Source organism: Eptatretus burgeri, chromosome 2 (assembly GCF_056783735.1).
Source record: "Eptatretus burgeri isolate ZD-2024b chromosome 2, Ebu_testis_v1, whole genome shotgun sequence".
Taxonomy (NCBI): Eukaryota; Metazoa; Chordata; class Myxini; order Myxiniformes; family Myxinidae; genus Eptatretus; species Eptatretus burgeri.
In genome coordinates, this window is record NC_140962.1 from 65243466 (window position 1) to 65271039 (window position 27574).

General features: G+C 40.0%; 1 long non-coding RNA gene across 1 annotated transcript; it reads left to right on the plus strand.

The window, feature by feature from the left end:
- The first annotated feature begins 361 nt into the window (after window positions 1–361).
- Window positions 362–21232, plus strand: LOC147032201 (uncharacterized). Its single transcript, XR_015055074.1, has 3 exons — window positions 362–422; window positions 18959–19035; window positions 21122–21232. It is a non-coding gene; the product is annotated as an uncharacterized LOC147032201 (long non-coding RNA).
- The last annotated feature ends 6342 nt before the right edge of the window (window positions 21233–27574 follow it).

Below are 27574 nucleotides of genomic sequence, written 5' to 3' on the forward strand. Positions count from 1 at the left end.
TCTATATGTATATATATGTATATGTATATGTATATGTATATGTATATGTATATATATATATATATATATATATATATATATATATATATATATATATATATATATATATATATATATATATATATATATATATATATATATATATATATATAGACCCACCAACATCTCTCACCTGTGAATGGAGGGAATAACCAATCAGCTCTCACCTAATCAATTAAACCCAGGTGGCTAACATTATAAATAAATTGACTCCTTTCATGCTCTTCAGGCCAAAGAAGCTGCATAAAGCAACCAAGAAGAAGATGCATAAAACAGACAGAAATGCATACCAACAAGGCTCCCTATAATCCTAGCCATGTGGGTTTAATTGATTGGGTAAGAGCTGATTGGTTATTCCCTCCATTCACAGGTGAGAGATGTGGGTGAGTCTTTCTTTATTACTTATATGTTGACTGCTTTCAATGTTCGCACATGGTACATGCTTGAGAGCCTTGTTGATGTGCATTTCTGCCTGCGCTGTCGCTGATGATTCGCTAATAAGCAATGAAACTGGTCCGGCAACAGAGGGGGTGTGTAGCCTCAGGATTCTCATGTATGTACTATTTAACCTCCGCCATCGAAGATGGATGGAGGTTACTGTTTTCACCCCTTTCTGTTTGTTTGTTTGTGAACAGTATTACGGAAAAACTCCTCGACGGATTTCGACGAAACTTGGTTGGGGGGGGGGGGTTAGGTCTGGTCCAAGGATCATGCCATTAGATTTTGGACCTGGTCCAAAATCCAATATGGCCGCGATGGTGGCCAATTTGAAAAAATATTTGAATTTTTTTTTTTGCATTTCTACATGTTTTAAGTGATTTCCAACCCCCCCCCCCCAAATAAAAATTGTTAGAGAAAAAAAATTTTGCTAATTTTTTTTCAACAAAACCGATTTTTTTTTGCATTTCTACATGTTGTAAGTGATTTCCAACAAAAAAAAACATGCCAAAATTATAATTGCGGCTGATTTTGGAACTTCAGGTGGATATACCCACGTAAAATCAATTTCTGTCTCAAGGAATCTCGTTATGACGAATGAATTGAGTATGTAAAAGTTAAAAGTAAAAGGGAAAGTTGCAAACTACAACTCTGTGAGCACTGTTGACGTAAAATTGAATGAATAGGATGTCAGGTTCACTTGAGTGACCTAGCAGTATTGGCGGCGGAGCTTTTGCACTCTACCGAGTGCTCCCCCTCTAGTTGTGAATGTTTTTACTTCTGTGGAGGAACTCTGGGAAGGGTTTCAGCATGTGTGTACGACCTCTGAAATTTTGGCTCACGTTGTACAATGGTCCCCTACCTTGGTAGCCTTTCTTGGTTACTTTATTCAGCTTCTTCGGCTTGAAGAGCACGGCAGTCAGTGTGTGTGTGTGTGTGTGTGTGTGTGTGTGTGTGTGTGTGTGTGTGTGTGTGTGTGTGTGTGTGTGTGTGTATCTTCTTCCTCTTCCTTCGGCTGCTCCCTTGTTTTACGATGATAGGGCAGGAATTTTTGGCACATGTTTTACGCCGGATGCTCTTCCTGACGCAACCCTGGTCGCCTCTTACGACACAGGGATATGGTACACCTATTTTAACCGGGGTATACACCGGCCCAGTACACTGGTACTCATTTCGCCGACCTCGGAAGGATGATAGGCTGAGTCAACCCCCTGGTGTATTAATTCAGTGGCCCAACGGGGCTTGAACTCAGGACCTTTTGGATCCCAAGCCGCTGCCCTAACCACTGCGCCAACACCAGGATATATATATATATATATATATATATATATATATATATATATATATATATATATATATATATATATATATATATATATATATATATATATATATATATATATATATATATATATATATATATATATATATATATACCTTAAATGGACATGCAAGAAAAACATTTTCAAACCTTCAGAGTGGGGGGAAAACCCAATTCTTTCCATGCAAATGTGTTTCGTATAGCACCACCCAGTGGTAGGCTGTTTTACAAATCATCTTCATCTATATATAATATATAAAGCTCATTTTAACCATTCACTGACTGACTGACTCACTGATTCACTGATATTTATGTTCAGTACCTTCTGGGTGACATGGAAAGCTGACATTTTGCATGCTGATGGACATCAAAGCTAATATACCAGAAAAAATCACAGAACTATTGAAAAGTGTCTGAAATGAAAATGTAAATAAATGAAAAAAATTAATGCAGGTGAGCGACCCGAGACAATGGGGTTATTCATTATTGCTTACAATTTGTAAGCATACCCCGCTAGTATTTTATGGAGGTACCCGTTTGAAAAAAATGTAACACTGGCTTCCACCAGGTGGGGTTTGTGGCCAAGCTCAGCACATTATGTGTGGACAGACAAACAGCCAAAGAAACGAACCCAGATGAAATACCCTTTCCTCTGGTGAGGGTAAAAAAAAAAAATACTGAGTCGGCAGAATACAGTGGAAGAGAGAGTTGGAAAGAGATTAAGAAATGCAATGTGAGCTTACCACTTGGTGGCAATTCACATTCAAGGTCTGAAATCGGTTATTGACAAAGCATTTCTTTCACCTCAGACAGAGGGTAAGGCGCATGATTGAACCTGGACAGACTAGTAAAGCCCATGGTCTGACAAGCACTGGAAGATGGAAATCAGAGCTTTTGTCAGACCCTGGATGGATGATCATATGCAGTCACAGGAGAACTCAGTGTCAGGGAAGCACACTTTTCAACCTGGATTGGAGTTGTGTTTGGAAATATGGTAGATCTGGGGAATGTAGTCTTCCAATTCTTACCTAAAATGGCTAATTAAGCTTCTAAAAGAAATCGGAAGTACTTGGAAGAGTACCTGAGAGAAAGGGATGTGCTTCTGCACAATGATAGATTTGGAGGATTTCTGATCAACTCTCCCAAGTTACGTTTGAAAGACAATTCGGATTACAGATTTTGTATCAGCAACGGCAGGTTAAAAGTGCCCGGCGAGCAGAACCGAGTCACTGAAAATGCACACAGTGCATGTGCAAAAGGCTTCATTAACATTCATACGTAATTTTGAAAGTCATGTATTATTTAAAAGACTAAAGGTATTTTTTTTAAAGAGAAAGGCAAGAAAAATTTTTTTGCTTCTCCAACCGACAACGCTCACGTTTCAAATGCAAAAAGATGTAACAATATGTTAATTTACTTACTTCACACTTAAAGCTTATTTATTAGCCTTTGTATGTCAGATGGGTGAATGGGACACATGTAGGTCAGGCCAGGTCCGGAGCATGTGCCGGAGCAGCGTGTTGCTGCATCCACTTTCTGCCGGTACTCCAAAGGCCTCCATCTGTCCATCCTTGATGCACATATGCTGTAAGTTCTTTGAATAGTCTCAAAGATTTCAAAGTAAATGATGGCTTCCTAAACTAACAATAAAAGAAATATATTGATGTTAGTGATTGTAATTTGTCATATGAAACTCCTCAACCACCCCCTTGACTCCTCACCTCCCCTTCCACACCCAGCAAAGATGCCAACTAACACCCCTTTCCCTTGGCATGCGCAATATACAGAGAGCCCCTTAAAATACATGCACACCTGTCCTGAGTCAATCAAATGAATTACACATTCTGATGTCACTAAACGTGATTATTTCAATGTCAAAGGTTTAATTATCACGTTCTAAATTTGCCTGAAAACATGAGGGATTGCATAACATTCTGTAATATTGGGATGGTCACATTCTTGAGAATCATTGAAACCAAACAACTCAGGCTGATGTTTTGGAGCAAGCCCGCTTATTTTATATCTCACGGATCAATAAACAATAAAGCCAAGGGAGAAGGGATGACAGCATGTGGGTTGTCTGTATAATAAATGCCGGTCAGGAAGATGAACCATGGAAACCACAAAATGTCTTTGTCTGGGCGGGCATGTCCAATACCTTGAATGTACGTGGATCCCTGTGGTTAGAAAATCCTACAACCATGGGCACAATAGCTTACAGCAATTACCTGTACTATTTCCTTCGAAAAATGGCGCAATAAACATTTTAAACATAATTGCTACACATATTTATTTTGTACCGCTAGCAGAAGCTACCCAGAGCTGCCCGGGAGGGAGAGTGATACCCAGCTGGGTGAGGTTTTCCCAGCTGTGGTTTTGGGACGTGTTAGACATTGAAAAGCCATGGAGATATTGGGCCTTTGGTAAAACCTTGCCCAGATTCTGAAGTACCTACACCCAAAATTTTGGGTCTCCAGGTGGTACTGTTCGGCCTTGAAAGAATAACGTACTAACGTTCGAGCGATACCTTCACTTAACGTGTTGCTTTGTTTAAAACAGGACGTTCAAGTCCCTTCCATACTCACATTAATTTCATTTTGCTGCAATGAGGCTGAGAATTATTGACATCTTCCACATTTTTTTGAACATCAATCGAAGGCAGTGGAGCGTGCACGTAAAATACATTAGATAATGGAGATGAGTTTACTTTTTCATAAATTACAAAACCATGTGAGTAGACGACGGAAAAACAGGTGTGCTATATGTGGGATTTGAACCTGGGTTCCCAAATCATAAGCAGTGGGTTCAGACGTGAAGACAATCAGGCAAACTTGCAGGAGAAACCCTGTGCATTTGTAGTGCTGGCTGACTGAACGAATGCACAGAAGAACTTCTTTCCTCCACATCTTTCTTTTTTTATTTTACTGTAAATGGATGAGGTGTGTGTGTGTGTGTGTGTGTGTGTGTGTGTGTGTGTGTGTGTGTGTGTGTGTGTGTGTGTGTGTGTGTGTGTGTGTGTGTGTGTGTGTGTGTGTGTGTGTGTGTGTGTGTGTGTGTGTGTGTGTGTGTGTGTGTGTGTGTGTGTGTGTGTGTGTTTTGTCTATCAATTACGTGCTATTGGAATGTACCTTTTGACCCTTTAGACTTCTGAGACCCCTTCGAACTTTGAAAACCCCTAAAGACCCCGAGGACCCAAAAAGTCCCTGAGGACCCAAAAAGTCCCAAGGACCCAAAAGTCCCGAAGGACCCAAAAGTCCCAAAATTTCTTGAAGACCCAAAAGTCCCAAAAATTCCCAAAGACCCAAAAGTCCCAAAAAGTTCCTAAGGGCCCAATATTATCCATATCTCACCAGTCATATGCAGTTGTCCATATCTCACCAGTCATATGCAGTTGTCCATATCTCACCAGTCATATGCAGTTGTCCATATCTCACCAGTCATATGCAGTTGTCCATATCTCACCAGTCATATACCGTGTCCACATCTCACCAGTCATATGCAGTTGTCCATATCTCACCAGTCATATACAGTGTCCATATCTCACCAGTCATATGCAGTTGTTATTATCTTACCAGTCACATGCACTCATCATTCTCTCAATAGTCACATGCACTTGCTCTAATTTCAACATATATCTAAACAGTCACATGCACTTGCTATAACTTCAACAGTCACGTGCACTGGCTATTATTTCAACATATTATTTCAGCAGTCACATGCACTTGCTATTATTTCAACAGTCACATGTAGTTATCTTTGTTGCTTTCATACTTCTTTCTAATTTATTTCACAATTCCTTTTGTTAGCCCCCTTTGGACTTAGTTCAAAACAGGGGTTTATGGATTTGGTCTCGATTATCATGTCCGTGCATGCGTGCGTGCGTCATCAACAATATCTCGAACATGTATGGACTAATTTTTATTTGTAATTGGCACAAAGACAACACATGATGGGAGACATATGCCCATCATTTTGTTTTGCGATGTGATCAAAGTTGGCCGACTGGCAGCCATTTTAGTTGTAAAAAAATGAAACAATGTTGAACACATCCTCAACCATTTCTCAGACATGCATTTACCAATCTTATTCAACCTTGGCTCACAGATAATAAATGATGGCTTACACATTCAAGTTATTTTTTTTTTTTCGAGATTTGATCAAAGATAGCCGACTGGCGGCCATTTTGTTATTTAAATGTGTCCCCAACCGTTTCTCAAACATGCATGGTCCGAATTTATTCAAACTTGGCAGAAGCACACAACACATGATGGCACACATGTGCAAGTCACTTTATTTTGCGATCTGATCAAATATGGCTGACTAGTAAATTGACAGCCATTTTATTTTTAAATAAATATTTATTTTAACTCCGTTCTTTAACCCTTTAACCCTTTAACTCCGTTCAGCAAAATTACTGAAACGGGGCCGATGACATTTTATGCCTTTTTTTTTTCCTTGTTCATTCTAATCTTTGCTTTTTCTTCTCTTTCATCTCTTTTACTCTCTATTTCTCCTTTTGCTATCTATCTCTCTGAGGAGAAGTGAATGATTGCAGAAAATTTTCTGTAAGGCTCACTTGGCTGCGCCTGAATGGGTTTGGGGGTAGTGGAGTAGTGGCTGAAACCCGAATCCTATGCAGGTTCCTCCTGCTGACTCCATATTTGCTCTTTTCTTCTTCAGGCTCCTTGGTCTTCCGTTTTTATTTTTATATGATTATTTTTCTCACGAGCCAATACACTTGTTCTTATCTTAGCGGTCACATGGACTTGTTCTTTTCTTACATCTGAGGACTGAAACAGATTATGATTTTGACCTCTACAGAGACCGCATGGTCCCATTGGTTGAGTTTGCTTTACAGGAAGGAAAAGAAAGTTGCTTTCTTGGAATTGCCTCACTGCAGGAATCATTCTATCAGGAACAGGATGTTGGGCAGGATATCTGGAGGCAAGGTATGAACTCTTTGGGGTATACGAGAATGTTGAGACCTGATTATCCAGATTTCCAGTGTTCTCATTTGGACATGGCATTGAATAAATTGATGCCACTCAGGCTGGTCATTCTCGATGATGTCGAGAAGAGTTGTGAGAGGATGCCCCCTTCTCCTGCTGAAATGTGAATCTCGTACTCCATTTTAGATTCCGAGCTGACTCAACCAGGTTTTCATCAAGGATTCTCCTGTACTTTGTACTGTCCATTGTCCTTTCTCTCCTGACAAGCTTGCCAGAGGTATTTGCTTTCTTATCACAAACTACACACACAATTCTGATGAAACTTGATTAAAACCTTCATCACCAGGAATGTATCAAAGCTTGTTCATGACATTTAAAAAAATTGATGTCATGACATTGGTTCATTGGTACTTTTTGCTGATCCATCCCATGTTGACGTCTTCCTCATCATTATTCTACCAGGTGAGTACCCAAGGGTATTGCCCCTATTTTTAAAGTTAACCCACTGAATACATACAGGTGAAACCTTTCAAACATATATTTTGCTCTGGAAGTGATATCGGGTTAATTAGACAAAGAGTTTTGAATACTTATACAACTGAGAATCACCTGATTTTTCTTTGTTAATCCAACATATTCACATTTTATCTGCATTTTTATTTTAGCTTTATCACTTTGGAGTTGTTTGTGAAGACTATATATTGTTTGATTTGAAAGCGTCATGAAATAAGATCAGGTGGTATCAAAATGTGAAAACTTTTGAGGGCTTTTGAATATTTTTGCAGGCCACTGTGTATCTATATGTAGATATAATTCACCTATCCTTTAGGTCTTTTGACTCTATATGCAGAACACATTTTCCAATTAAATTCTTGCTCCACCAACATCCAGAGGTCTCAATGATATCGCCGATCATGATACTGAACTTCTAACCAGGACCGGGTAACTTGCCTTACTTTTGCCCTGAAAGAAATTATGCCCCATCTTGCTCTAATCTTCAAAAATGATCTTAAAATCTTTGCCCAGGAAATGTTAATGAAAAGCTGAGGAAAGGAAAGCAACACTCAACAAGAATGTCTAAGCAAAGCATTGTATCTGCATTATACAGGAATTAAAATACATGGCCACTTTAACTGTTTGTCTTGTGATTGGATACCAAATGAGTTCCAAATCTTCCATGATGGTTCTTCATAAGCACTTTGTTTGACAATAATTCTTGCTTCTTTGTTCGAAAACTGTTGTGTCGTGTGAAATAATAACGGCTGGAGCAATAACCTCCGTGTGTTCGTGCTTTATGTTGCGTCCCCGGGCAGTGGCTGCTGTATTATTGCACTGGCTGTCTCATGGCTCTCAGCTTTATCCACGGCTTGTTGCTTACGTTGCCATTGACTTCCCACGGCTGGGAATGAGGCACAAAGCTCATATGCTGTGAGGGTTCCATGCTTTACATGCTGAGGCTTTTCTTCATCGAAGGGTAAAATGTCATCCCTTCTACTGGAAACGCGTGACAAACCCATGGTGCTATAATCTCATTTCCCTGTGCTTATGCGTAATGCCCAGCCACGGAACGAAGAGATTTCACGAATTTAAACACCGTTATTGAATAAAAATTCAAATTTATTTCCATTCAAGACGTGTTCATCACATCCATATAGCAATTTTATAGATCCTAAGTGGTAAATTATATAGCCTCAAGAGAAACACAAAAAAATGAAGGTTTAACCATTCAAAATCTCCATGTAAATAATGTCATAAATATGAAAATAACATTCTGAATAACATATCTAAATGAATGTAAAAAGATCTTGTTTCAGAAATTATTTTCGATACAAGATTGAGGTTCGTGGAAGAGCCAGGAGGGTAAAGAGGCAACAAACTGGCAGTCGGGCCGTAATTGATCAATAAAAAACAAGGGAATGAATAAACGGGAAAAAGCAGGGGGTGCGAGTAAACAGTGACCTGTGAGTAAGATGATTGGGTTAGGTTAGGCAGGGTTAACGGGGGTCGAAAAGATTAAGGTTAGAATCAGGAATTATATAAGACGGTGGTGCCTGCTCGGACAGGTGCTCGGGCAGGTGGAGCTCTTAAGCCTTGGTCGGCAGTCCACCTGTGAGAAGGAAACTGATTGCAAATCGCCCTGTTGCCTTGAATGGTATGTCTCTTTCGATAAAGGTTAGGCCCACAGCTGATACTGTGGTGGCATCAAGAAGGGCATCTGGTTACACAAACATGCCTTTTGGTGAAATGTGTACCTGAGTTTATGCTTCCTCATCTGAGTTAGTTGCCGTGGGGTGGGGGGAGGGGGATGCATTGCCTGCTTGAAGCAACTGACGGAAGAGTGGAATGGAACAGTCTCAGGAAGGCGGTTCCACGAACGGAAGAAAAGAGAAATGAAAGCGTTGAGGTGTGCAGTAAGCCTGCATTTTAAGAGTTAACCCGATACAGTAAGGGGTTATGAGAAAAATAACTGCATCAGGAGTTGCTGGAGAGGTTTGATTACTATTTTATAAATCACCAGTCAAGTAGCACAGGGCCACCTACATTTATCATTATTGGCAAAACAAATCACTGATGTAAGACAGAGAAATCAGAATGAAAGTTTGATCATTATTATTTGTTCTACCTAATGTAGTCTGATAATTGGTCTGGCAGGATTACTTTGAGGTTTGTGCACTTGCCTTGGAATTGTTGAGCATGGTTTTGAATTGACCCTGCTATAAATTGTCACCCTTGTGCTTTGCATGTAGGGCGATACATTGTGTGTGTCATCTTTCAGAAGGACATTAACCCAGTATATCCATCTACCAGCAATGGTTGTTGCTTGAGATTAAAAAGGGGTCATCTGCAAAGAGTAGTCGAGTAATTGCTGGCACCCCAGCCAAGTTACAAAATCTTGCCACCTTCAGTCGAACATCAGTCCTGGTCAGCCAGTTTGTGGAAGAATTGGGTCAAAAACTTGCCCTGGTCAACCCCACAATAAGGCAGGAATAATTGTGGCGATTAAAGAAATAGTTGGAGAAGGTAGTTTTGAACAATATATGAATAATCCCTTGCTGCAGCCAGGGGAACTTTCCAGAAGTTATTCTGGAGTAAGAATTGTGGAAGTGTGTGTTCTTAGGCCTAATTATGTTTGCAACTCGTCAAGAGTGGTTGTTAGGTATGTTTTTATCCTGGGATTAGATGTGAGTCAGTGGGCAGTACAGGTCATGAAAGGTAGTGAAAAGATGTTTGGGAAATTAGGTGAGAGAGAGAGAGAGAGAGAGAGAGAGAGAGAGAGAGAGAGAGAGAGAGAGAGAGAGAGAGAGAGAGAGAGAGAGAGAGAGAGAGAGAGAGAGAGAGAGAGAGAGAGAGAGAGAGAGAGAGAAGATATCATACTTATGTACAAAAAAGAGAAGGAGACATTGCTTATTGAGGTATTAATACCAGTGATTTTGGACAAAACGATGCGAAAATCAAGAAAATGACCAAATACCAAGACCTCAAGAATGAAGTGAGAACATCCTGCAAACTGAAGAATGCCAAAGTTGAACCAGTGATCATTGGCACGATAGGAATGATGACAAAGAACCTCACAGAGATATTAAAAACCATCCCTGGGATATTATTACAAACAAACTACAGTTGGAAGCTGTCTGGGGCTCAGCAATGATCCTGAAGAGAGTCTTCGGCACAAAACTTTGAGAACAGAAAACTTCCCAGTCTGGTCCATGAATCGTGACCTCTTACCGAAATGAAGGTGGATACTTTGAGCCCGTCCGTGAAGGACTCCATTCCACATTCTGAAACCCGAATATGTAGATATCAATCAATGCACACGCACACACACACAGACACACACAGACACACACAGACACACACAGACACGCACAGACACACACAGACACACACAGACACACACAGACACACACAGACACACACAGACACGCACAGACACACACAGACACACACAGACACACACAGACACACACAGACACACACAGACACACACAGACACACACACACACACACACACCTGGTAGGTCTCCGTTTCACCTCCTGAAACATTTAAAACCCATGCTATCTTCCTGGTAAAGGTCCACCTGCATGCATGATCATACATGTACAAACCATTGCACCTCACTGGTCGGCTTACTCCGAATCTGATTCGTACATTCTGCAGTCCCATCAACAGGGGGGTAAGTGTGGGGCAGCAGGGGAAGTGGTGGGAGAGAGAGGGAGGGAAGAGGAATGGGGAAAGGGGAGGGGTCCTTCTCTATCTCTCTCCCTCTCTCCCTCTCTCTCCCTCTCTCTCCCTCTCCCTCCCTCTCCCTCCCTCTCTCTCCCTCTCTCTCCCTCTCTCTCCCTCTCTCTCCCTCTCTCCCCCACACTCTTTCTCACCCTCTCCTTGCAACCCTTACCTCCCACAGTGTATATCAACATTTGGTGAGGCATCGGTGTTACCACCTCACCACTTCCTCGGTTTTCCCCCATTCCGAGCTTCTCCTCCCCCTCCCTCTGTGCTCTCCCCTCCCCTTCCCCATCCTCCCCCCTCCTTCCGTCCTCTCCACATCCCTCCCCCACCCTCTCTCCCTCTCTCTCTCTCTCTCTCTCTCTCTCTCTCTCTCTCTCTCTCTCTCTCTCTCTCTCTCTCTCTCTCTCTCTCTCTCTCTCTCTCTGTCTCTGTCTCTGTCTCTGTCTCTGTCTCTGTCTCTGTCTCTGTCTCTGTCTCTGTCTCTGTCTCTGTCTCTGTCTCTGTCTCTGTCTCTGTCTGTCTATCTCTCTATCTCTCTATCTCTCTATCTCTCTATCTCTCTCTCTCTCTCTCTCTCTCTCTCTCTCTCTCTCTCTCTCTCTCTCTCTCTCTCTCTCTCTCTCTCTCTCTCTCTCTCTCTCTCTCTCTCTCTCTCTCTCTCTCTCTCTCTCTCTCTCTCTTTTCCCCCTTAATATCTCCATCAGTGAAGCGACGGGTTGTAGTTGCTCGTTCAGGAAATATGAGAAATATCATTGGATGAGAGGTATCTTAGGTACCAAAACCATGCTCAGAGGTACCATCTCCTCTTAGTACAAGTTCGCAGAGAAAGTGGATATAACACACACATTTTGTTTTTTCATTTATGTTCCTCACAATTTTATCACACAGACACATGCACAACACTTTTTATGAATTTGACAGTATCGGCTATTCGTAAAGTATCATATCATAAGGATTGCAGCAAATGATGTCAATTTCACAACATCCAATATTAAATTTAATTTCAATTGTAAACCTCAAAACATAATTCCCTTTACCCTTTACCTGAAGTAAGAGCCTTAATCTGAAAGCAACTGAATGGTTTCCGAAACGCATGGATCATCAGCTGGCACCAGCCATTCTTCCTAAGGATTTGATCGTTTCAGCCCAGAACCTCTCAAAACGGTAGATCCACAAACTCGGTCATGGATCCACATTAGTAGATTACCAACGGTGCTACAGAAAGTCTACACCCCTTTTCAAAATTTTCACCTTTAGTTTCCATATAGCCTGGAATTAAATTGCATTACATCAGACTTTTTCACCTTTATTTACACGTCGAAACCCATAACTTCCAAGTGAAAAACAAATTCTATAAATATCAGAAAATTGATTAAAAACACAAAACGAGAATATCTTGGCTACACAAGTGTCCACCCCTCTAATAATAACAATCTCAAATTCGCTCAGTGGTAACTAATCACCTTCAAAAATCACGTACTAACTTAACTGGCCTCCACCTGTGTTAAATTGCAGTGATTCTGATTATTTCATAATAAAATCAGCTGCTCCTGTAGGTTTCCTCTGCTGGGTAGTGCATTTCACAGCAAAGACTCAACCATGAGCCCGAAGGAGCTTTCAAAACACCTCTGAGATAGAGTTGTGGAAAGGCACAGATCAGGGGATGGGTAGAAAAATATTTTAAAAGCCTTGAATATCCCTTAGAGCACAGTCAAGACAATCATTAAGAAGTGGAAGGCATATGGTATCACCAAGACCCTGCCTCAATCAGGCAGTCCCTCAAAACTGGATGACCAAGCAAGGAGGAGACTGATCAGAGAGGCCACCAAGATGCCAATGGCAACTTTGAACGAGCTACAGGCCTTTATGGCAAAGATTGGTCAATGTGTGCATGTGGCAACGATATCCCAAGCACTCCACATGTCTGGCATGTATGGTAGGGTGGCAAGAGGGAAGCCATTACTCAAAAAGTCCCACCTTCATTCCCGTTTGAGTTATGCAAAAAACCACTCCAGAGATTCTGAAGCCATGCAGCAAAACGTTTTGTGGTCTGATGACACCAAGATGGAACTTTATGGCCTTAATGCATAACGTTAGGTTTGGCACAAACTCAACTGTACATCACCCAAATAACATCATCCCTACTGTGAAGCATGGTGGTGGCAGCATCATGTAATGGGATGTTTCTCATCAGCAGGGACTGGGGCACTTGTCAAGATAGAAGGGAAAATGGATGGAGCACAACACAGTAAAATCCCAGAGGAAAATGTGCTGCCCTCTGCAAGAAAGCTGAAATCGGGATGGAAGTTCACCTTTCAGCATGACAACAACCCGAATTACACAGCCAAAGCTACACTGGAGTGGGTAAGGAACAAAAATATAAATGTCCTTGAGTGGCACAGTCAGAGCCCTGACCTAAATCCAATTGAAAATCTGTGGTATGACTTGAGGATTGCTGTCCATCAACGCTCACCATGCAACTTGACTGAGCTTGAACAGTTGTATATGGAAGAATGGGAAAATATTGCCCAATCAAGTTGTGCAAAGTTGGTGGAGACCAATCCAAACAGACTCGCAGCTGTAATTGCTCTCAAAGGTGTTCCATCAAGTAGTAACCCAAGGGGGTGGACATTTATCCAACCAAGATATTCAATTTTTGTATTTTAAAGAAATTTTCTGAAAATTTTGGAAGTTGTGGGTTATGATGTGTAAATAAATGTGGGAAAAGTCTGATTTAATGTAATTTAATTCCAGGCTCCAAGGCAACAAAAGGTGTATATATTTGAAAGGGCGTGTAGATTTTCTATAGGCACTGTCAATCAGTAGATCCACAATGTCAGTTGCATCCAGGCAGTCAGTCAACCCATCAAAGCAACATCACGATTCTAACTTTACTCACTGGAGGATTTAATGTATTAGCACATACTTATAACTCCGATCACACAATTGATTTTATGATGATATATTAAAGTTAAATCTTGCCCATCTTACCTTAAACATAACATGCCCACCACCCAGCATGTACGCCTCACTGAACTCCGAATCAAACTGTTATCAGGATTCAAACAGTTATTAGCCCCCGATGTACTTGATGCTTGTGGATTGGGTCTCGTCCATCTGTGCATCCGTCCGTCCATCCACAGCCATATGTCGGACATGTATGGACCGATATTCTTCAAACTTGGCAGAAAGACAATACATGATGGTGTACATATGCACATCATTTTGCTTTGCAATCCCATCAAAGATTACCGACTGGCAGCCATTTTAGTTGTAAAAACCCGATGTTGAGCACGTCCTCCACCATTTTGTGGACAAGCATTTGCCAATCTTGTTCAAACTTGGCACACTGATAATGAATGTCTGGTATTGGGTTAATGGTTAGGGTGGAAGGCTTGGGATCCTAGGATCCTGAGTTCAAATCTGCCTTGGCAGTTGAATTAATACCAGGTTGGGTAGACTCTGCCTGTCATTCCTCTGAGGTTGGCAAAATGAGTGCCAGATTGCTGGTATCCTATGTCAGAGTGGTGACCTGTCCAGGATTGTGCCCAATAGCCCAGGAGACTGTTTAGGCAGCACCAATGCTCTGCACAGAGTATGGTCCTGATGGATGGATGGATAATGAATGATGACTGACATATGCATGCCATTTGTTTTCCAGAACAGATCCAACATGGCCAAATGGTGGCCATTTTGTTCTTTAAATGTGTCCCAAACCATTTCTTGGACATGCATGGTCTGATTTTGTTCAAACTTGGCACAAGCACTGTACATGTTTCCGTATACCTCACTTTATTTTGCGATCTTATCAAAGATGGCCGACAGGTAGACTGGTGGCCATTTTATTAGTAAAAAAAATCCCACTGCATTGAACACGTACTCAACCATTACTCAAACATGCATTTACCGATCTTGTTCTATTTCTTTTCATACCTATACCATGAAGCATCTTTCATGAAAATTAAAAAAAAATTCTGATTACTCTTTTCAATTTTACCCCAACCACATTTATGTACAGTTTCCAAAAACTGAACAGACAGCATTTTCAACTGAATGATAATTTTCCATTGTCTGCACTTTACTGTTAATAATTTTTTTTTATACATAAATAAATATTATTAAATGTTCTACTGTTTGTGTAATTCAGTATGTCTCCCCCAAAATATATTAACATTGAAATATTGAATCCCTTCTGTGCGAAATTTGCATTGCCAATCAAAAACATCATCCATGTCACATGACCAACTATCTTGCACAATATAACTACGTGACCCACATCATTAATATTCATGACCGAATAACCCAATCGCAATCTTCCATGTCACATGGCCACTCAAGTTAGTTACGTATGCACATAAATCTTGTAAATATGGGCTCGCCCTTTAACTCCGTACAGCAAAATTACTGAAACCACGAGGGATGGGACATCTTATGTCTTTTTCTCCTTGTTTACAACGGATTTTCTACATGCTGTTCTGTCTCCTAGAAACCTATGAAAATGGTTTAAAATATAGACATATATGGTTTTTTTCAATAATGTGTTTGTATAAATACCTCATTAATAATATTTTTACTGTTAATATTGTATTTTACGAATTCTATTTAGTGTTGTTTGATGATCTTAAAGAAAACATTTTAATCTACTAACTGTAGCTCCCTTCGTGAGCATACGTCTGACTAGTTGTTTTAATCTATTGATAAGCTCAGTGCTGTGTGTAATTGCTCTCACAGTCGGAATTATTTTACCTGCAACTGTACCATAATATAGCTTCTGAGTAATGTTGCTGTCTAAGAAAGGTATTCGTACAATGGGGAAAGGAAAGCATCTCGTTTATTAAATAATTTGGTGTGAAATTTATTATTGATATCGATTTGTAATTCTACAATATAGGGTGCCCCTGGGTGCTCACCTGGTAGTGGCTGGATAAGATAACTAGGGAACCACCTGTAGGCATGGATAACCCCCAAGTACAACCCCTTAGACACCAATTTTTTGAATGTCATGAAAACAACTTCAGTGTATCATGGTTGATGAAGGTCGTGGTCAAGTTTCATAAAAATTGTGTGTGCAGTTTTGGAGAAAAAAGCAAATACATATTTTGGGAGCAACCTCCTTTGAACCCTCTTCGAGCCAGTTTTTTCTCATGTCATGAATAACTTTGGGAGACCATGATGATGAAGGTTGTGGTGAAGTTTCATCAGAATCGTATGTGTAGTTTCTGAAAATAAAGCAAATACATATTTTGGGGGGCAACTCCCCCATAGACCCTTTTAGACCTCTTTATTTAATGGCATGAACGAATTTTGATGCATCATGAGTGAAGAAGGTTGTGGTCAAGTTTCATCAAAATTGTGTGTGCAGTTTCAGAAAAGAAAGCAAACACATATTATTTTTGGAGGGGGGGGACAACCCCCCTTGAACCCTCTTAGAGCCCGATTTTTCGAATGCCATGAACAAACTTTGGTAGACCATGGGTGATGAAGGTCGTAGTTAAGTTTCATTGGAATTGTTTGTGTCGTTTCTGAGAAGAAAGCAAATATCTCTTTGGGGAGAGGGATACCCCCCCCCACCCCTGTAAACTCCCTCCGTAGACCCCCTCAGACCACGATTTTTTTCATGCTGTGAACAAACATTGGTGATGAAGGTTGTCGTCAAGTTTCCTCAGAATTGCATGTGTAGTTTCTGAGAAGAAAGCAAATACCTATTTTAGGGGACAACCCCCGTAGACCCCATACGTCCCGTTTTTTTCACTGCCATGAACAAACTCTGGTACATACACGGTGCTGAACGTTGTGGTAAAGTTTCATCGAAATCGTATGTGTAGTTTCAGAGAAGTTGAAAGTATTTATGGATGGACGGACGACGCGTCATCTCATAAGCTCCCTGGAATTACATTCCAGGTGAGCGAAAAAGAAACTGAAGTGTGAGTTTGGTTTTCCTTTTTCAATTCGAATTATTTTTGGATATATAACATTATAAAGCTGATCAAATACAAACCCATCATTAATTGCTCATAAATCATCAATGAATCTAAAGAGGTTTCCACACCTTCGTGCAACTGTAAGTTTATTCCTGCACATGTTCTGGACCCAACCAGACTCGTATAAGTGCAGGAACAAATTTGCAAAGAAAGGGCCTGGATCTGAATCCGTGGGTATGCCCACTGTATGCTGGAGTATATTGTTGCCAAATGTAAAGAAACTGATTTTTTTAGAAGAAATGGAACACTTTCTTTGAGTTAAAAAATAAAAAAACTACCTGAATATTGATTTTCGTTTACAGACTAGTTTGCTCTTTTTTGATAAGCTTTAATGTATACTCTATTACCTCCTGCAAATGCTTTATCTACTGCTCTGTCCAATGCTGTCACGAGCTTGTCATGTGGAATGTTTGCATATAATGTGGAAAAATCATAAGTTGATAAACATTTCGTTTTACCCTTGTTCGTAATGTTGTGGATACTGTCGATTATAGGTTTGGAATTATCGATGATCCAGAATGTTTTAAGACCAGAATAAAACCCTCGCGTTTTCTTGGTATTTTTTTTTCAGCATTTATTAGTTAGTTTCGATAATACTACCTGAAAATGGTTTCAAACTGCATTCTTTACATGGGAAGATGAATGTCATCTTACAAGGATTTTGTGCATTTTTGGGATCCAGTAAATGAATGGTGAATTATGGTGTATATCTGGAACTAACTGTCTTCTCGCTTTTCAGTGATTTATATGATATTGTATCAAGTCTATTTTATGATCATTACATATTTTGTAGGTCTTCAAAAGTCCTCTCTGTAAGCCCAATTCTTCCGAAAGTGTTTTAATGTAGAATGTTTTGCATACAAATGCAATATGTGGAATGTTTGTTAATTGAAACAATAACATATTGTGTTTGAAGCTGTTTTAAATAATTCCGTGACTTCAGATTATTTGAAATTACCTCCGGATTATTGATTTGAACTTTTCTTTTAAAATCACCAATTCTCCTTTTTAAATGTTTCTCTACCTTCTCCAACCATCAAGCCATTTGTGTGTTTGGTACTTTGTGTTTCTCAATTTGTTCTCTCATCCATTCTGTCAGTCCTCTCATTGTAAGTTACATTGCTTTATTCCAGTTAAACCTTTTATCTTCTTCATGATTTGGTCCTTCTTGCAAGTAATGCATGTAATTTTATATATTTTGCTATTCTGAGGTCACCTGTGATAATGTGTTTATGATGTGGATCTTTAAATACGGAATATTCACAATTAAAATGATGTGTGTTACTCAACCATTCCTCTACATCTATTTCGATTGCACAGTTTCCATATTGTTTAAGATCTTTCTGCTAATTGCTTTTTGTAAAGTGTACACAAGCTTTGGTTCCTTTCTCTGTTGCATTGTTTCTGGAAGTTTACTCTGGACACTTCCTTCGGTTGCAGTATTTTCTCTATAATGATCTTTTCCACCCCTTTATTATCAAACATACATTTGATTATGTCAGTATTTTCTGCAATTAACTTCTTTAGATTTCTCTTTGTACATTTTATGGTCAATCATATCCAGAATTTCTTCCATGCGTTGAATTGGCAGTTCCTCTTGATCATCCTCTTCCATTAATCTGTTAATGATTTGCCAAACCTATTTTCATTGTTGTTTTTTTTAGGGTATTTATCTTAATTGTACTGCTGTCAAGTAATCTACAGATATTTGATTTGTTGAGATCTCACCACTCATTTACGATTTGTTGTGGTCTGTCTGTAACTGGATTATCCATCCATAATTATGTACTCTGTGCCTCTGAGATTTTAGAAGGTGTGAAGGTATTAAAAACAGAGGCGATGATGTTTTTTGGCCATTATGTTGGATGAATGTGTCATTAATTATTTCATTCAATCTGTATTGGTGAGCAGTTATTAATTACTTAATCCAGAAAAGTTATCTCTGCTTATGTACAGTAATTGTGTGATTGTTTTATCTTCCACCCCATCCTTTTTTCAGGCCATTACCGCTTATCTGTTTTTACAACCTGAACACTGAAGCTCTCATTTTAACAGCATCCATAAGTAAAGTGACGAGTGAGTCATGGACAACCAGTACTTTTATTTGAGTTTCTCATGCTACTCCTGCCTGCATTCATTCTTACATTACATCTCTGCATTGTTTCAGCAACATATTGCATTGCACATTTGCTACAAGTCAATAAGTAAGCTATGTTTGAGGTTTTACATGTAAATGATTATTTGGTTTCTTTTAACTTGTAATACCTAGCCGTTACTGTACAATTAATTATACCGTTTGCGGCAAATATAGGACAAGTTTTGCAATTGCAAATCCCACATTTACGTACTTTGCATTCGGATAAGTGATCCCCCAAGTTAATTGGCCTCCACCTGTGATAAATTGCAGTGATTCTGATTCTTTCAGAATAAAATCAGCTGTTCCTGGAGGTTTCCTCTGCTGGGTAGTGCATTTCACATCAAAGACTCAACCATTAGTACCAAGGAGCTATCGAAAGACCTCCAGGATAAAGTTGTGGAAAGGCACAGATCAGAGGATGGATATAAAAAAAATATTTCAAAGGCCTTCAATATCCCTTGGAGCACAGCGAAGACAATCATTAAGAGTGGAAGTCGTATGGTACCACCGACACCCTGCCAAGATCCCTCCAAACTGGATGACCAAGCAAGGAGAACACTGATCAGAGAGGCTATCCAGAAGCCAATGGCAACTTTGAAAGAGCTTCATGCCTTTATGGCCTTTAAGGAACAAAAAGATAAATGTTCTTGAGAGTGACCTTGTCAGAGCCCCGACCGAAATCCAATCGAAAATCTATGGCACGACTTGAAGATTGCTGTCCATCAATGCACCCCACACAACTTCACTGGACTTAAACAGTTTTGTAGAGCAGAATGGGAAAATGTTGCTCAATCAAGGTGTGCAAAGTTGGTAGAGACCTATCCTAACAGACTCACAGCTGTAATTGCTGTCAAAGGTGCTTCCACCAAGTATTAACTCAAAGGTGGGGGGGGGGGTGGGGGTGGACACTTATCCAATCAAGATATTCGAGTTCTCTATTTTCAATAAATTTTCTGAAATTTGTGGAACATATTTTTCACTTGGAAGTTGTAGGTTACGTAATGTCAAGAAGTGTAATGTAAAAGTTGTGGGTTATGTAAATAAAGGTGAAAAAAAGTCTGATTTAATGCAACTTAATTCCAGGCTATAAGGCAACAAAAGGTGAAAAATTTGAAATAAGTGTATAGTTTCTATAGGCACTATAATATATGTATATATTCATATATATATATATATATATATATATATATATATATATATATATATATATATATATATATATATATATATATATATATATATATATATATATATATATATATATATATATATATATATATATATACATAATGTGTGCATTCATGTGCATTCACAAGACCCAGATATGACCTTCCCATTTTCCCATTGGTGTTAAAAAGCAACTAAACCAGATGCAGTGTCTCCCTCTGGGAAGTATACCTGGATATTGGTAATAACGGCATCGGCTTTTCAATTTAAGACGTCCATTAAATATATCACCAAGCTTGCCATGTTCACACAAGGTAATCCACAATAATCAATATCTACCCACTGAAAGGGATGATCAGGGAGGTTGGTGAGAATGAGCCCGTCCGCAGTCCTTGCATGGGTATACATCACCAGGAGTTTTTTTATTTGCAAGATATCAACTTTTTGGGAAAGTTGACCAGAAAGTTCTCCACATCTCTCATTGTGCAGAGGTATCCGTACTTTTACAAATATTTTCGGCTTCTTTGAGAAGCTTTGTGAATCATTTTATGTTACAATCCTTATCTGGCACGCATGATATACATTCAGCCACCTGATGAACCTCGTTGCTGGGGGTTTCTGTGCATGCGCACCAAGCAATCTGGGATGGATTATGTCATTTTGAAAGTCCCGTATTTAGCAACTAGCGACTGTGGTGAAATATGATGATCCCCCTCAACCCTCACCTGTTGTCCTCTCCCCTCTCTACCTCACCCTGTCTGTCACTCTCCTTTTCCCTTCGTCTTCCCCTAATATTTTTCTTTCTTTCTTTCCCTTCCCTTTCCTCTGCTCCCACTCCCCTTCCCTCCTATCTTTCAGCCAACCATTGAGCTCAGTTATTTTTGGAGCCACATGCCTCATGAGTACAGGATGAGTGAGCAAAAGTTTGGATGAATTTTAGAATGGTGCTGTTACAAGACTGGTGGACTAGGAACGGAACCATAAAAAACTATTGAGGTCTCAAATAATATTCTCTAATCAGAACGTTATGTTACAGCAGATGAGTTTGTTCCACCTACCACATGTACAAAGGCTTTTATCATATGGGTTTCTCTCATGGGATGTCTCACCAAATGGGAGGGCAATCTGTTACAACTTCAGGCCGCAGCTGTTGCGACTCCCTCAACAAAATTTGCAAATACTCGTGGATCAAGGACAAAGCTAAATGAATCAAGCATTAAAGATCCCCAAAAATACAGATGAAGTGCACGACAAGCGATGGAGATAGATGATCTGATGGAAAAGTTGCAAGGGGCTTGCTGTGAATGAAAAGAGGGTGGTGTTGTTGGGTTGGGGAGAGGGCAGTGTAAGGCCATTAAATTGCCATGCCACCCTTCTTGCTGCCAGTTAAACCCAAACCCATCGTGGAATGGACCAAATTACATTAAAATTTAATATTGGCTCGGACGTCTTTATTCATCACCATTTTTGCAGACTCTTTCTCTTTGCGTTCCATCGTGCATTGCCCAATCGGCTCCAGATTTTGTGCCTTTATTGCAATTTCAGGGTTAAAAATGATCGGACGGCGTTTAGCCGCCCATTAATGTTTCCAGCAGGTAGCGTTAAATGGATGCCAAGAATCCTCCACGCGAGCTTCTCGTGGATTAATTTCATGTTACATGTGGATTAGGTTTACGTCTAGCATAATAATCGAGCTGTGTTGTCATTTCATGCAAATAATGAAACCTTCTGTCAGAGGCTCGAAAAATTGACATTCAGTGATTGACTCAAGTGCTGTACTCACGTTGAAAGGAGGTACGTATATGTTTATAAACGTCGGATTTACACAAAAGCCGAAGCCAAGAACCCCAGGTTGTATGGTGCATGCCTGTGTAAGACCATTTGATAGATAGATATCTCATGGGGAAAATTAAAAAATTACCAGAAACTCATATTTTGCACATGGGGGATTGTGATTGTCTCTTCATTGCAGCTTAATATTCCATTCTTTTTCTTCTTTTGTGTGCAGCACATGGCTGTGAGTAGGAACAATGGCTGGTGGGGGGGGGGCTGTACCAATGATGCAGTTCTTCCTGTAGGAACAGTAATTTGGAAGTTTTTAATTTTTGGGGGGGATTATAAGTATTTTTTAAAAACAGTAATTTGGTAACAGTAGTAATTTAGAATTTGTTCAAGGTCCTGGCGAAAGCTCACCTATTCTTCATGAAGGACACTGTGGGATCTTTAACGTTCACCAACTAATGTTGCCAGATGGGCCACCCAGTTTAATGTGTCCATCCAAGGGCACACACATTGATGCCTTGCCCTGCCTGTGAAACACCAGTATGACAGTTTATAGCAGGGCAGAGATTCAAAATCAGGCTGGATGGCTCAGAGGTGAGTGAAGAATCCTTTATATGAAAACCTTCGCTCCTTGAAGAGTGTATTCGATGTCATTGCCACATACAAGTCAAGATCCTCCACAGTTACACATTCAGAAAGATTCTCAGCACATCCACTGGCATATTTATGTTCGTTATGATTATTATTATTGCCATATTGTACTACTATTATTAGGCCAAATAATAAAAAACACCAGTTGATCATCCAGATTTTCTTTCATAAGGAAGGAGGACGTCCTTTTTATTTGTTATTTATTATTATTATTATTTTCAAAATGGCCGGTGGCTTTTAGTTCCTGACAAAGGCCGGAGAGGAGATGGTGGAAGACGTAAAGACCACTGACCTGCCTCTAATGAGAGAGTGAGAGACCCAAGACTCAGCTTCATTGCAGGAGATACCAGTGATCCTCAAAGCCTTGGTTTCCACAGCGTGAAGTCGAGCAAGGTGTGAGGCAGGTGCACCACTCCAGAAGGGGGAAGAGCAGTACTCCATCAGACTGTGGATGAAAGCTTTGTAAGTGGTTAGAAGCTCAGGTTTGCCAAGGAAGTACTTTGCACGACAGAGGGTGCCCAGTCGGCAACTCGCATTGGAAGCCAGCTTGGAGATGTGGCTTTCCCAGGAAAGATTGTGGCAGATAGCGAGAACCAAACCTTGAATGAAAGGACTTCTTCAAGGGGATTGTTGAGAAAGTAGATTGGGGGGGGTTCCAGATGGTCCTTCTGGAGAGAGATGGTGATGGTGTGAAATTTGTCAGAATTGAAAGACATGTTCCAAGTGTTTGACCAGCTTGTGATTTTATCCAAGTCTGCAGAGAGTGAAGAGGCTGCTGCCTGCCTATCAGAAAGAAGAGAGATGGTACAGCAGAGGGTGGAGTCATCAGCAAAGAGATGAAGAGGATTTTCCAGGGAATCTGAGAGATCATTGATGAAAACCAGAAAAATAACAGGGCCCAGAATGCTGCCTTGAGGAACTCCAGCCTGGACAGGAAGAGGGGATGAGAGAACTCCATTTGGGGACACACATTGACTGTGACAGGAGAGGAAGTCTGCGAGCATTGAGTGGAGATGGCCTTGGATACCATAATAAGAGAGTTTGGTGAGCAGAGCAGGGTGCCAGATCTTATTGAAAGCTCACGATATGTCTATGGAGATGGCTCTGATCTCATGTTTGGCATTTAAGACCTCCATCCATTGTTGGGAAAGCAGAAGCAGCATGTCCAGGGTTGAGTGACCTGGTCTAAATCTAAATTTATGGTCGGAAATCGAGCCACTATCATTATTATTATTATTTATCTACTATACCAAAAAAATAGAATATGTTTGTATGTATGTGTGTTTGTTTGTTTGTTTGTTCATCCTTTTATAGGCGGCCGAACCGTTGCATGGAATGAGATGAAACTTGGCATGATTTTTGGGACATGAGAACGGACATGGTGGGGGGGGGGGTCAAGTTCAAGGTCAAAGGTCAAGGGGTCAAGGTCACCGGGCAACTTCAATTTCTCAATTTCATCCGATCGAGACGGGACCAACGCCATTCGACAGATAATCAAAAGTTAAATGACACAGTTGATTGACGACATTCACTTCGACTTCCGGTTTTCGAGTTATGACGTCATAAATTGACTAAAACGTCAATTTTTCCTGTTTGTTTGTCCTTTATAGACGGCCAAACCGTTGGATAGAATGAGATGAAACTTGGCATATGTGATCCTTGGGAACGGACATAAGGGGATCAAGGTCAAGGTCAAGGTCAAACATCACGGGGTCAAGGTCACCGGATAACGTCAATTTCTCAATTTCATCCGATCGAGACGGAATCAACGCCATTCAACAGATAACTGTACCCGCCCATGGGCGGGTACTTTGCTAGTTATTATTATTATTGTTCGACCCTTTTTTGGCCTTTTTAATATTTACTCTATTCCATTTTAACATTGTTTTCTCACCAACTACTTGTCTGATTGACAAATTTTAAGGATATGAGCGGAGAATTTTCAGGGTAGGAGCCCCCCCCCCCACCCACGCCACCATGGATAATATTTTAATTATAATTGTGATGTCATAGGTCACGTAATACGGCAGCCATATTGAATTAAACGCAAAAAATTAAAGCATTATATCTCTTCAACTGCTGATCAGAAAAATTTTAAACTTACACATCTCATTCTAGAAAAAGAGCAATCAGTGATTGCAGATCCTCACCAGGACTTGTTTTGTGTGGTGTTAGTGTAGTTTTGTGTGGTGTATTTTGTGTGGCGTTTGTGTTCTGGTGTGTTATGTAATTAACAAGAGACATAACTAGAACTGCCACTTTAAAACTACAGGCATTGATGACTGGGTACCAAGACGTTCCACTTTGATGCAACCCGCTTTGATTGGAGACCTGAACCTGACCCTTGACGTTTTTTTTATTGTTCAATTAAATTTAGAATTGGATTAAAATAAATTCAATTCAAATCAAATGGAAGACGAAATAGGAACAGTCCTGCATTGAAGTAATCAGAAGGAACTCAAACAAGCAAAAAGCAAAGAGCAAAGATGAAGTCATCAGGAGGAACCTGGACAAGATTTGCATTTCAGCTCCTCCTCCTCCTCTACTGGATCTGAACCAAAATTGAATTGGCTTATTCTTGTCACCTAACCAGCTCAAATCCACCTAATTTTGTTATTACTCATCCACAACTTTTTGAGATATTGTGATAGACATAGTTTTTGGCCCGATCTCTCAGTTTTAGAAATTAGGCCTATGTTGACCTTTTGACCTTAAAAAAATAATTGGTGATTGAATTCATTGATTTGATATGCAAATCCTGTTCAAATTTCAAGTCAATCGGATGAAAATTGTCAATTTTAGAAATTCGGCCTATGTTGACCTTTTGGCCTATATTGACCTTAAAGTAATAGTTGGTTGAATTCAGTGTCCTGATGTGTAAATCCTGTTCAAATCTGAAGTCAATCAGATGAAAATTGAGGATTTTAGAAATTTAAAAACGTCGATGACCTTTGGCCTAGAATGACCTTTTGACCTCAAAAATAAATAGGATTCTGTTGGACAACCAACTCCACCATTTGGTGAAGTTTCATGAAGATCAGTTTAAAATTGTGACCTGTCAGTGATTAAAAGTGTGAGCGGACAGATAAGCAAACGAATGAAAATTCACTCATGGAGTGACACTTGGCAAAACGGAATGGCACTCGGTCAGGTTACATACCTCTGCCAGGCTGAAAAATTTACATTTTGTATGCCACCGATAGGTCGGATCTCAATCCGGACTTTAACCAAAAATCGAATCGGCTTGTTCTTGTCACTTAACCAACTTATCCACCTAGTTTTGTCATAACTCGTCTACAACTTTTTGAGATCTCATGCGATACCATCTTTTTTGGCCCCATCTCTCAGTGGTGAAGAATCACTTGAAAAATCCTCGGATTCAGATCCGGATTTAGATATTCACAAAAATCGAATCAATTTGTCATCATCACACACCCAACATGTCCACAAAGTTTCATCCGAATCCGTGAACAACTTTTTGAGATATCATGCATTATCGTTTTTAGCCCCATCTGTCAATGGTGAAGAATCAGTTTAAAAATTAAATAATTCTCGCATCCAGATGTGGATTCGAATATTCACCAAAATTGAATCAATTCTTCTTCGGACCACTCCAAACCTGTCCTCCAACATTCGTGTGAATCCATCCATAATATTTTGAGATATTGTGCTATATATCGTTTTTGGCCGAATCTCTCAATGGTGAAGAATCATTAAAAAATTCTCAGATTAGGATCCGAATTCGTCATTTTTCTCAAAACTGCTTGGGGTAAGATGTTTTATTCTCTCTCTGTAGTTTCCTATCTTTTAGTGTTCAACTGTGGGCTCACTGCTCCACTGTTAGGGCCCTGTCACACCTTAACGTTTTAGCCAGCGTATGGCAAGGTCTCAAAATGTATGTAAAACGCTGGCGTACGCTGAACTATTGATGTTTTTTTTCCAGTTTTGGGCGTATAATAACGTGTTGGACGTATGCATAACGTATTAGTAACGTACACAGAACGTTTCAATCACAGATAGATAACTTATACCAACGAATGCTGAGTGTGTTGTCAGCGTTCACAACCTATGCCCAATGATAGTCCAACTTATGCATAGCGCGCGGCAGCGTATCGCCGATGATCACATGACATAGGCTATTAATAGGCTGCGGCTCGACGATTCAAATCATAACCGCACTAGACATCGGAGTGTGAAGCCGCTGTCACACCTTGACGTTTTAGCCAGCGTATGCCGACATATGAAAAATTTGCTGAACCAAGCTGGCACACGTCGAATACGTCATGGGTAAGTTTTGTATACGTTAAGAGCACGCTGGCATATGTCGTCGTACGCTGGCATACATACGCCGAGAAATTTTCAGCATGTTAAAAAATTTCTTGACGTACTCCATGTATGACACACGTTCCGCATACACTGGCATAAGTTGTAGGCACGTTACGCGATTGTTGACACACGTCGACACACGTTACTTGTACGTTACTCATAAGTCGAAACACATCGAGGTAATGGTTAGCGTCAGTGTTCCAGACTCCCTGGTTTTTTTTTTTTTTTTGGTTTTTTTTTTCTTCGGTATGACAGTGATGTTGACACTTCGATTTCTAGTGCGGTTATGATTTAAATCGTTGAGCGGCAGCCTATTAATTATATTATATTATAACTGCACTAGAAATCAAAGTGGTAACATAACCGTCATACCAAAGAAAAAAAATTTAAAAAAAACGGGAGTCTGGAACACTGACGCAAACCATTACCTTGACGTGTTTCAACTTATGAGTAATGTACAAGTAACGTGTGTCGACGTGTGTCAACGATCGCGTAACATGCCTACAACACATTACTCATAGGTTATAAATAAGTTTCGGGTATGCTAATCAT